This window comes from Dermacentor albipictus, chromosome 6, assembly GCF_038994185.2.
Source record: "Dermacentor albipictus isolate Rhodes 1998 colony chromosome 6, USDA_Dalb.pri_finalv2, whole genome shotgun sequence".
NCBI lineage: Eukaryota > Metazoa > Arthropoda > Arachnida > Ixodida > Ixodidae > Dermacentor > Dermacentor albipictus.
Genome location: NC_091826.1, coordinates 116999096 through 117011735, shown reverse-complemented (window position 1 = coordinate 117011735; position 12640 = coordinate 116999096).

Genomic DNA, 12640 nt, shown 5'->3' with positions numbered 1-12640 from the left:
GCCCCAACACAATTGAAAAGGCCGTGGTTGCTCAGTGGCTATGGTGTTGGGCTGCTGAGCACGAGGTCACGGCATCGTATCCCGGTCACGGCGGCTGCATTTCGATGGAGGCGAAATGCGAAAACACCTGTGTACTTAGATTTAAGTGCACGTCAAAGAACCCCAGATGAGGGTGACGACATTTTGTCTGCAATTGTGACCGGGGATGATTCATGGTGCCGCTACTACTAGCCTGAAACACTACGGCAAAGCTTACAGTGGAAGCATTTGAATTCACCACTCCCAAAGAAAACAAAGGCCGTCATTTCTGCCGGAAAAGTGTTGACTTCTTTTTAGATCGTTAGGGGCCATTATTGATCGAATTTTCTAAACCTGGAGAGACTTTAAATCGTTTCAGATATTGTGAAAGCTCGGATCGGCAAACGACGTGCAAAATTGAGCATTGGAAACATCTTGCTTCACAACATTGCCCGTTCCTACGTCGCTGATGTGGTTAATGCGAAAATGGCAAAGTTCAAGTGGGAAACGTTGCAACATTCCTCATGCAGCCCAGACCTGTTGCCTTGCGTCTTCCATATTTGGTAAAATTTGAAAAAACTGCTCAAGGGAACCAGATTCGTGTCGGAAGATGACGTGTAGTCATTCACAGAGTTTTGAGGCAGCAACCCAAGGAGTTTTATGAGACGGAAATTACGCGACTCGTAAGTAGGACAAGTGTCTAAATAGTCATGGTGACCACTTTTGAATAAAGTACCCCGTTTATCATATATTCGCATTGGCTCACTTTCATTGGACTCGGCCTCGTATATTTTGCAGCACTCCTGCTTTTTTACATGCGCTCTCTGTTGCGACTATAATTTCGGAGCAATTGCTCGCAATACACGAGCGGTGACAGCTGCTCCTGCTGCGCAATGCATTCTAACAAAGGACAGCGTCATTGAGATGTCCCCCTGGTCGTTGCATATGCACTAAAATGTAAACAAGGTGGTTGAATGAAACACACACACACACACACACACACACACACACACACACACACACACACACACACACACACACATATATATATATATATATATATATATATATATATATTTATATACATCCCTCGACCAATTCTATAAGGAGGAGGCCGAGCTGCAAAATGAGCCCCCCACGGACGAAATTTCTGGCTACGCCACTGATCAGTCGCACTGTGTCATATAAGTTTGCGGACCTTAAGAAGCGTAAAAGCACTTTCGCGGTCTTGCACATCGCTGACGCATCAGGCCACCGTCCGAGTGTCTTCTATTCTGTGAAGAGCCTGTCACCTAGCTTTCATAAAGCCGCCCAAAGGGCATGCCTCTGATTTTCATATAGATGGGAAGTCGAACAGGTGACAGGTGACTGAAAGTTTCTTCTGTGTGTGCCAAATGTGTGACAATTGGCCCTGTCCGCCATTCTCATTGGCAATGAATGAACGTTCGTAAAAGCAACGCCTATTCTCGGGCGACAGATCAAAGTATCTACCCGTCGAGTAAGACTGCGTAGGAGTTGTAATTTGAAATATGGGTTCATTTCATGCGGCCGCCGATGTGGTCGAGAAATAAGCGTACGCCATGAGGTGCTCAAGCTTTTGAAGGGCTTTCGATTCTCTCGGTGACGTCGCCTGACCTGTACGCGTCAGTTCGTCCTGACCCGAACCTTGAAGGAGACAGGACCAGACTGATGGACGATCGTGCCAAGAACCCATTTTTCAGGTCCTCTATAGTTACTCGCCAAGATGCCTCGTCCTCATGTGGGAAAAGGTAGGCTTAGCTGGGGTCACAATATATTATCACGCGGACAGACTCTGTCACTTCCGTCTAGAGCGGTGGAGCGCTGTGCTGCTGAACGAGTGCACACTTGAAGGCATACCTATACAATATAAAAGTTAGAGCTTAAGGAAAGCCACGTAAATCTAGTATCATGCCTTAAACCTTTTCCTTGCGCTTTTGTTCTTTAACACTTTCTTTCAATTATAGCGCAACGTTACAGGGCTGTACACAGCCGCGACGGACAGACATAAACAGAAAAAGTTTACTGACGTCGAGTCAGTTTGGTCCACTCTGGGTCCCTGGACCACTGTGCGGTCCCACGCTACGTCTAAGCGGTCATGTTCCTCTTGTTCATGACGTCGGCAGCCCATGTCACCGCAGCAAGCAGCTATGTCGGGTCCATAGACGAGAGCGGGACATCCCAGTCCTCCCAGCTTGAGATGGCGAGCTGTCCCTGTGGGGGAGGATCAGCAGGGTAGCCGAAAAGGATGTGCGAAAGTGTAGCGTGAGTGTCGCCGCATAGCGAGCACGTAGGGGAGGTGCCACAATAGTGGGAGAGCAGCTGAGGGGATGGGAGGGAGCGGGTCTGGAGGCGTCTCCAGAGGATCTGCTTGGAGTGGGTAAGGGAGAGGTGGGGAAAAGGGCAAGTACGATGGTCCAAACGGGGTATTTTTGTGAGCTCTGCGAAGGTGTGCGCCCGTTCCCTCGAGTAGCCCAGATCGACGGCGTCCTGAGCCCGGCAAATCAAACCTTGGGCCAATTTATCGGCAGCCTCGTTTCCGGGGTTCTCAGAGTGAGCCGGCACCCACCGGAGCTCTACCTTGCGTAGTAAATTATGGGTGGGGGCGTTCAACAAGTGTCAGCCAGAGGTGTGAATCCTGCCTCTGGCAAAGTTGGACAGAGTCGTTGTTTGAATCGCTAAATATGTACTGAGTATCAGATTGCCTAGGGCAATGGCGGTCTCCTCTGCCTCCTCAGATGTAGAGCCCGAGGGAAGACGGTGAGTTAGGGAACGGCGTTGAGTTGGGTTGTAAGCAACTGCTACAGCTTCATGCATTGTACATGCGCGTCTACGCAAATGACATTCTGGGCTTGTCCTTATTACCTGTGAACGGCGTTTGCGCGAGCTACGCGGTGAGCGATATGATACTGGGGATGGACATTTAGTGGAAGAGGTTTAACTACGAGGGCAGTATGGGTGTGTCGAGGGATGGATATAAGGGTCGACTGACTAGCGGGTATGTTGATGCGAAGGGAGGCGAGGATATGGCGGCCAGTGGCGCTCGCGGCAAGTCTTAGGTACTGCGTCTGAAGGTGCGCGTCAACTAGTTTGGGAAAGCTGTTATGCATGCTAGTGCAAGGAGTTTGGCCGTGCTAGCACTACGAGGTAGCTTTAGGGCTACCTCGTAGAGTTTCCTAGAAATCGAAGAGTTTCCTCAATTTCCCCGTCAGAGCCATGAGTGGTCCATGTGGTATTATCATCAGCATAGAGGGGCATGTTTAGGTACGGGATGTGATTGAGTTTGTGGGCTAAGGCGATGAGAGCATTATTAAACAGAAGGGGGGAAAGGACCGCGCCTTGAGGGATTTCGAGATCGCCGTGTGAATAAAGGTGTGTGCTGAGCTGATCAATGTACAAGGACGCAGTGTGGCCAGAGAGAAAGCGCGAACGTAGATGCAGGTTTTAAAGCCTACCTGTAGCCCCTGCAGTTCTCATAAAATGGCATCGTGTCGAATTCTGTCAAATGCCTTAGTGAGGTGAACTGCCAGGATAGCTTTAGTGAGGTGGGATGTTGTATCATGAAGCACGTCATGCGTAATTCGGAGTATGGCACCCTGCGCAGATAGATGCGCACGAAAACCGACCATGCTGCGGCGAAAAAAGTGATTATTTTCTATGTACGTTGTTAGTCGAGCAAGGATTATATGCTCGAAGGCCTTGCCGAGACAGGACGTAAAAGATATGGGGCGGATGTTCTCTAGGTTGACGGGCTTGCGGGATTTTGGGAGAAATATGATTTTCCATGCTTCCAGGAGGCACGGAGGGCACCTGCCTCCCAGCACTCGTTAAAGTAGTGACTAGCTGAGATGTAGAAGCATCATCAAGATTTCGGATGGCAGCCCTGGTAACTTCATCTTCCCCAGGTGCGGTGTTGCGTAATTTTAATAGAGCTGCAGGATATCCTGATTCTGTATAAGGGGCGTCGAACTGGGGTTGGTTGAGCCCGTGTAATCGAGATGTTGGCAAGGAAGACCTGGGGTGGTATAGGTGCATTTTATTAGCGCGAGAAAACCGTCGGGGTCCTGCCGATGGTTATGAGTGAGGCGGCGAATGCTAAGACGCGTCTTGGTTTTAGGTCACGTGCAGTCTAGAATGTGGCGTGGCAGGTTAAAAGCGCGGGCTTTGGAGAGATTGCCACGGAGGCTGTCACAAACCTGAGCCCAAGTTGCTTTGCAAAGAGTGGCACTATGATGTTCTATGAGAGTGCGAGCGATAGGGGAGGTAATTTCGTGCTACGCGCTCCTCTACCTTTGTCATTATGCTAGAGATGACCGTTTCCATTATACGGGTAATGGTAGCTTCAATCATAGTCTCACATTGTGCAGTGACCTGCGCAGTAATTCGCACTCTGAACCTGGATTCTACGTTTTGGGCGAGGTCCTGAAATTTGGCTTCCATGTCTATGGGTTGGGCTCGCCTCTCATAAGGCCTCTCCTTTTTCTGAGGCGGTTGAACAGACAGGGTGGGTGAAGAAGATGGAGGTTGGAGTGTGGGGTGTAGAGCAAGGTTGGAGGCAGAGAGGGCTGCCCTGAGCAGCTTTACCTCTTCCCGCAGAGCCTTCACTTCCGGGCCCTGGGAGGTAGTGATGTTCGTCTTGGCAGCTTTGGAGGCCCATGTAGAGGTAAACGGGAGGGTTGTGCGGACGGGGGAAATTCATTTTAGGTAGGGGCTTTCTCTACTGGGACGGTGGGCTCCGTCGTTTGGTGGCGGGATTTCTTTCCTTTCACGAGCCGGTGTCCGTGAGGTGCTGGCCCCCACGGAGAATGCAGATCGGGATGCAGGAGAGAAGACCTGGCGGGTCATGGTTGTCTACGCACCGCGAGCGGATACCACTGTTGGCGTTGGAGTACAAGTCATATCTGTGGCGCGGTCGACAACAGTTTGTACACGCGTCTGGATTTACCTTGTACGGCGTGCATCTATACAATACACTCAAGTATATAGCGTATGATGTGAGGGACTGATTCGTGCACAAAGGTGATCAATATGGAAAGGGTCCTACCCATTCTACGGGCTCAGATGATATCAGCGTCCGGGTTGCGGGTCTGTAGATCCCATAGCATCTGCTCCGGGGTTTCCACCGAGTAAGCTGCGAGCGCACGGAGGAGCATCTGACCAAGGCGGCGGTCAGACTCGCAACGCAGCAGAGAGTGCTAAGAATCTCAGGGTCCGAACAGGCCGCCAATGGAAACTGACACTTGCAACGTTTAACACCCGAACCCTCTCGAGTGAGGCTAGCTTAGCAGGTCTCTTCGAAGAACTATCAGACATTGTTGGGGATATTATCGGCATTAGTGAGATTAGAACTGGTGAGACTTAGACATTGCTGAATAACGGCCATGTCCTCTGCTATATAGCTCTCCCGGATAAGAAGCAAAATGGGGTAGGATTCCTAATCCATAAGGACATAGCGGGAAACATTGACAAATTCTACAGCATCAACGAGAGGGTAGCAGTAGTCGTAATCAAACTCAATAAGAGGTATAGATTAAAGGTAGTACAAACCTATGCTCCCGCGTCAAGCCACGAAGATAAGGAAGTAGATCAGTTTTATGAAGATGTTGGATCAGCGATGAGAAAAGTGCAAACGCGGTATACATTAGTAATGGGTGACTTCAATGCAAAAGTGGGGAAAAAGCAGGTGGCTCAACATGCAATTAGCAACTACGGTGTCGATTCTAGAAACGCTAGCGGAGAGATGCTGGTAGAATTCACCGAAAGGAATAAGCTGAGAATAATTAACACCTTTTTCAAGAAATGTAGCACCAGAAAATGGACCTGGAAAAGCCCTAATGGTGAAACAAGAAATGAAATTGATTTCATACTTTCTGCCAATCCCAGCATAGTGCAATATGTAGAAGTGATAGGTAAGGTGAAGTGCAGTGATCATAAGTGAGGGCCAGGATTCACCACAATTTGAACAGAGAAAGAGTCAAATTGGCCAAGAAAAAAACACGTCAACTTAGAGGCAGTAAGGGTAAAAGCAGACAAATATAGGCTGGTACTTGCAAAGAAATATGCAGCCTTAGAAAAGAGAGATGATGATGATGACATAGAGGTAATGAATGAAAGCGTAACGAGGCTGGCTTCAGAGGCAGCAATTGAAGTGGGAGGCAGGACACCAAGGAGACCAAGAGGCAAGATCTTCCAAGTAACAAATGACCTAATAAAAAAACGACAAAGAATGAAAGTGTCCAACTCAAGAGACAAGATAGAATACGCGGAACTCTTAAAACTGATCAACAAATCGAAAATAAGCGATATTAGAAATTATAACGTAAGAAAGACTGAAGAAGCCGTAAACGATGGACGCAGCCTGAAATCAGTGAAAAGGAAACTTGGCATAGGACAAGCCAAGATTTATGCACGGAAAGATAAGCAGGGTAATGTCATCAGCAATTTCGAAGGTATAATAAAAGCAGCGGAAGAATTCTATACTGGCCTGTACAGTACCCAGAGGACTCAGGAGTACTCTATTCGAAACAATAATGAACAGTATACAGAAACTCCTCCTATAATTAGAGATGAGGTCAAAAGGGCTTTGGAAGGCATGAAACGGGGAAAACCGGCAGGATAGGATAGAATAACAGTCGATTTAATCAAAGATGGAGGAGAATAATGCTATGAAAACTGGCGGCTCTCTATACGAAGTGTCTATCGACTGCAAGGGTCCCAGAAAACTGGAAGAATGCAAACATTATACTAATCCACAAAAAGGGCGACGTTAAAGAACTGAAAAATTATAGGCCCATTAGCTTACTCCCAGTATTATATAAAATATTTACGAAAATAATATCCAGTAGAATAAGGGCAGCACCGCACTTTAGTCCACCAAGGGAACAAGCGGGCTTAAGGAAGGGATACTCTACAATGGATCACATCCACGTCATTAATCAGGTTATCGAGAAATCCACAGAGTACAATAAGCCTCTCTATATGGCTGTCATAGACTACGAAAAAGCATTTGATTCAGTAGAGATACCAACAGTCATAGAGGCATTGCGCAATCAAGGAGTACAGACCGCTTACGTAAATACCTTGGAAAATATCTACAGGGATTCCACAGCCACCTTAATTCTACACAAGAAAAGTAGGAAGATAACTATGAAGAAATGGGTTAGACAAGGAGACACAATCTCTCCAATACTAATCACTGCGTGCTTGGAAGAAGTATTCAAGCTATTATACTGGGAAGGTTTAGCAGTAAGGACCAAGCGCGAATACCTCAGCAACCTTCGGTTTGCCGATGACATTGTTCTATTCAGCAACACTGCGGGCGAGTTACAACAAATGATTGACGACCTTAACAGGGAGAGTGTAAGAGTGGGGCTGAAGATTAATACGCCGAAGACAGAGATAATGATAAATAACCTGGCAAGAGAACAAGAGTTCAAGATCACGACTCAGCCTCTAGAGTATGTGAAGGAGTACGTTTACCTAGGTCAAGTAATCGCAGGGAACCCTGATCATGAGAAGGAAATTCATAGAAGAATATAAATGGGTTCGATCGCATACGGCAGACATCGTGAGCTCCTGACAGGGAGTTTACCGATATCATTGAAAATGAAAGTATACAATCAGTGCATTTTACCGTTGTTGACATAGGGGTCAGAGACTTGGAGACTGACAAAGAAGCTTTAGAACAAGTTTAGGACCGCGCAAAGAGCGATGGAACGAAGAATGCTAGGCATAACTTTAAGAGACAGAAAGATAGCGGTTTGGATTAGAGAGCAAACGGGTATAGACGATATTCTAATAGACATTAAGAAAAAAATGGTGCTGGGCAGGTCATATAATGCGCAGATTAGAAACCGTTGGACCATTAGGGCGACAGAATGGATACCAAGAGAAGGGAAGCGCAGTAGAGGATGGCAGAAGAATAGGTGTTGCGACGAAATTAGGAAATTTGGGGGTGCTAGTTGTAGTCAGTTGGCGCAGGACAGGGGCAATCGGAGATCGCAGGAAGAGGTCTTCGTCCTGCAGTGGACATAAATAGGCTGATGATGATGATGACTGCGTTGTATAAGCGTGCTTTTTTTTCTTCTAGAACGCATCTCTTAGGCTCCCGTTCCTGTGGCGAGCGTCGGCTGCGGCTACAGCGGCGTAACCGAGGGAGCGAGCACAGCGAAAGATGAAAGCGAACGCGGAGCGCAGCGGGGGATGAAATACGAGAGTAGGAAAGCGGAGAGGAGGGTATGGCGAAAGCGTGAGAAGAAAAGCGTAGTGCTGCGACGATGGCTACGAGATGGCGCCAGAGTAGCGCGCGTCGTCTGGGACGTATGCCGGCGACGGTTGCTGTGGGTCGCGTCCACGCGTCTCCCACGCGCTGGCTCTAGTGATCTCCAGATTGGCGAGGCAGTCGCGCCACACTTGGCTCCGTTTGCTGTGTGCGGCACGGGACAGATCGTACGCGCCAGCCGATATATCGCGACATGAAAACACGTACAGAGCTGGGCTCAAATTTCGCATTTTAGGGAGTGTCGTTGAAGTCGGTGAATTTTTTCACGCTATGTTTATATGTTAGACGAGGCTTATTCGTCTTCGGTGAAATAAACGCGAAATTGAAATCCAGGGTTGGACGGAATCCCCGCTTTCGTCAAGAAGAGGCGTAATGAAAAAATCGAACGCCAACCAAGACCTAAGAACAAACATTCAATAAAAACTGTGTGGGGATGTTGTCCCCACACAGGAGGTCGTGAACAAGGCTCCCGTGTGAGAGCTGAAACGCGTTTTACTTCTTCACTAAATGTTTTTTTTACACCTTGGTTGGCGTTTTCTTTTTGAATAAACGCAAAATTAAAGAAGTGTTGTGGGTACCGCGCAGGTGAAGTTCGAAACACGTGGATTTAATTACGGCCTTAGCACTATATTACGTATGCAAACACTCAGGAGCATTAAAGTTATGCGTGTATTATACGAATGGCGCATAATTTAGACCACTACATGGGAGAACTGTAATTGCAAACGACATCAAGTTTAGTAAAAAATAAAAGGGGGTGCGGGGTGTTGACGGTATGTCCGATGAATTCACTAAGTAAACCGCGCGTGTATAAATTAGAGCCTCTTTAAATACATTTCTTAAACAAGTGCTCTAAACTACGTTATATGATGGCCAGGTTTCAAGCGTGCGAATCATGCGTGAACCGCACTTTAAACCTTGTTGCTTAATTTGAGACAACTGAACTGCTTAATACAACTGCTCGAAAGAAACAGATTCGCTATAAATTGGGCGGTGATTCTCCAAGGTCGCACAAGTCTGCTGTGTTTTTTACCTTCTCAACACAAATAGTGAGCGCTTAAACAAAACCTCAGTTATAGCAGGCGAGCATTTACTATCCTTGTTCTCAGATTTCTAATCGGCTTGGGTCAATACGTGGTTAACAGAAACAGCCTCAGAGATGACGTGTCAGCTTTCACATTTTTTCATACGTCGACAGCTTGACACGAATATTTCCAACACTATTGCTGCACAGCTGCCTTCGGACCTCAGTTCTTATTTCGAACGACTGTATCCTTCCGAGCGGGAGTTGTGCCTCTTGAAAGGCCAGCTCCCTTCACCGGTCTTCACCGGCGAAGACCGCACTGACTGTGGCGAATCGTGCCGAACCTTCGTACACTTCGTAGTACTTCACTGACCCGGCATTCGGTAACCTGTACACCGGCTTACTCCACATGCGTGGCGCACGTTCGGGCGCGAACATCATCGCCGGTATTTATTTCACGGCGCAATAAAAGCGGCTTCCGTATAGCATGCGATGAACGGCGCCGCGCACGGCTTTCGTGCATATGTTTCCACGCGGAGCGTTCGGAAGGTTGCGCACTGCTCAGGTCTCAACGTGCGGATACGCGCCTTCACACACTACCGCTGTGTCGCACCGGCATGCAAATGCTACAGGACGCGCATGCGGAATAGACGCTTTCGGCACGGTGCCCACGTGTGGGCCCTGAAGAACTTTCTCGTCGCAATGTTGAGATGCGAGATCGACGTCCCCTTAGTAAAGATTTCTCCCGTAGCACATCACTGACAGCTTCGCTGTCGTGTGACACGAGTTTGTTGCTCTACCGAGGTTTCACTTCCTGGGATACGGCGCCTTGAGAAGGATTTCGAGAACGCGTGGCAAACACTTCAATCATCCCTGGCGCCCACATTTTGCGGATGGTGTCCACTTGCCGATCTTTTATTATGCTCGCCGCGTTTGCAGACCTTTTCTAGGAGCGTACGTTTGGCATGAGTTGAAAACTACGTTGAAAAAGTGACCTTATACAGGGTCAGTTCTATTCACGAAGCAAAGATAGAAGAAACTCAGTGACTGGTGGCGTGACGGTCCATTTAGACAACGATGCGGCAGTGATTGCGTACCGGAGACGCTCGCGGAAATGCAGCTCCGGGGTCCCAGCCCATCGTTATACGTAAGACTTAGTCAGCTAGGCACTAGGAAATATAAAATTTCCCCATGCTGTCCGCATCAGCTTTGCAAATCATTTATGTAAAAAGTTATTTAAGATGCAAGTATTTTTCGCTCGTAAGTCTCTTGCTTCCTTCCAGACGATGCCACAAGCGATTTCAACCGCCACTTTCTGCATGTGTTGAAGACTTCCCACTCCTGCAAACCATCTGTGATGGCGCGTCTCGACGCCCTAGCGGTACAGAACATTCCCTAGCCAGGGAAAAAGACGAAAAATTTTAAAGTTCGCTTCATTATTATTTAATGTATGCTTGAATGAAGAATTCAAGGTGGGAAATTTGGGAAGAATGATGCTGTAAAGAAAAACAATGTCTGTTCGAGCGTCACCCTATACCCAGCGTCCAGTTCAGCAACGCTGAGGATAACTTAGAGTGGTTGAGAAATTGGACTAGCGTAATAACTTGAGAATATACGTGAGGATGAATAGTCAAAACACTACAGTAACGTTCAATATATCCTGACATGTGAATAAGGGTTTATGATTCGCAGTCAACCTCGATCCTGAAACTGCGTTAGAGCACATTCAATCACCTATGCCGTGTTACCACAGAAAATCTGGATCAAGAGAAATAAATGTCTAGATGAACTAAAATGAGTTAACGGGCGCATATGGCATATGGAGTCATAAAGAGCACGCTGCCGATATCCTCGCAAAGAAAATCGTAAACACAGAAAAAGTGTCAACTTGTGCGCTAGGCTGAAAGCTGAAGGGTAACAAAATAATTTGAGGAGATAAGATACGTGCGACGAACAGCGGAAGGGAAGATATTGAATGAGAAAGTGGAACGAAAATATAGGTGGAAAGCGCGGTTACGTCATAAGCGGTGCCAGGGAGAGGTGGCGGACGGGGGGGGGGGGTGCACACCAGCATTCTCATAACATTCGTGACTTTCTAACACATTGCAACGCTCGTGTATTGCCCAGCTTCTGTGCTGCCAACTAGGAGCAGCAGTACTATGAATACAATGTATTAAAATAGAAGCTGGCACGGTGTTGAGTCGCGCCGAGCGCCGGCGCATAGACACGGCACGTAATTTTCCCGTTCGTTAAAAGCGAACGGCGGCGCGAAACGTGCCCTGCTGCACCGAAGTTTTCGCCCGGCCGCCTGCGATCCCCAAGGCCGCGAAAGCGCGCCCGCTTACCGCTTTCTCCGGTACGAACAAATGCACGAAAAAACAAGAGCCGGCCCGTCGAGGGGGGGAGGGAGGGGCGCCGTCACAAAGACGGGTAGCGGTGCGCCGGAGCCCCGCGTCGTGAAAGGCGGCTCTCATGCGTGCCGACCCAAATGTGCCTCGGAGGACGACTGCACTGCCATCGAAGTGCGCGTGCTTGAGCTACGGCCGCGTGTTTTCTTCCTTTCTTTCTTTTACTTTCGTATCTTTTTTTTTTCTCTCTTTCTTTCCCCCATTTGTTTGCTATCGCTTGCCAGGGTTTATGTGAGCGGTGTGGCCTTACGCATAGTTTGGGTTGGTGAGAGGCAGTCACCTGGCCTACAGTGAGAGAGAGAGAGAGAGAGAGAGAGAGAGAGAGAGAGAGAGGAGCGCTTCGTACCGTCGTTCTGCTGCTCGTGCGATCGTTGTAATTAACGAGGCGACGGTGACTTGCAGATGCGAATGTGCGAGTGCACGCGCGCACGCTACGCACATGGATAGCGCGCTTACACACACGCGCGCCCCGCACGCACAGACGCGGGGAAGCGCGCACGCACCCACGTCTTCACAAACGAAAGCAGCGCTTGTTCAAAAAATACAAACCCATATGCATGAGTGCACGGGCCCACACGCACGTACAGGGCTTTGTCGCGTGAACGAGACCCGCTCTTGCGCTCTGAATGGGTGCGTTACACGTTACGGCGAATTTCCCTCCTCCCGAGGAGCTCGCCGTCGTGTCTGCGACTGGCAGGGAAAGCTCGACTCGACGCGCGTTCAAATGCGAACGACGGCCAGTGCTCCAGTAACGTCGGCACTCGACGACGCTCTCGCTCTAGTGCGCTCGGTGTTTTCGATCGCGTTCCAGCGACATGCATCAACTCGGAAGTCACGAAAAGCACTTCACGGGGCCGTGCGACACGTTTCCGGCTTGGATCTTTCTTTGCT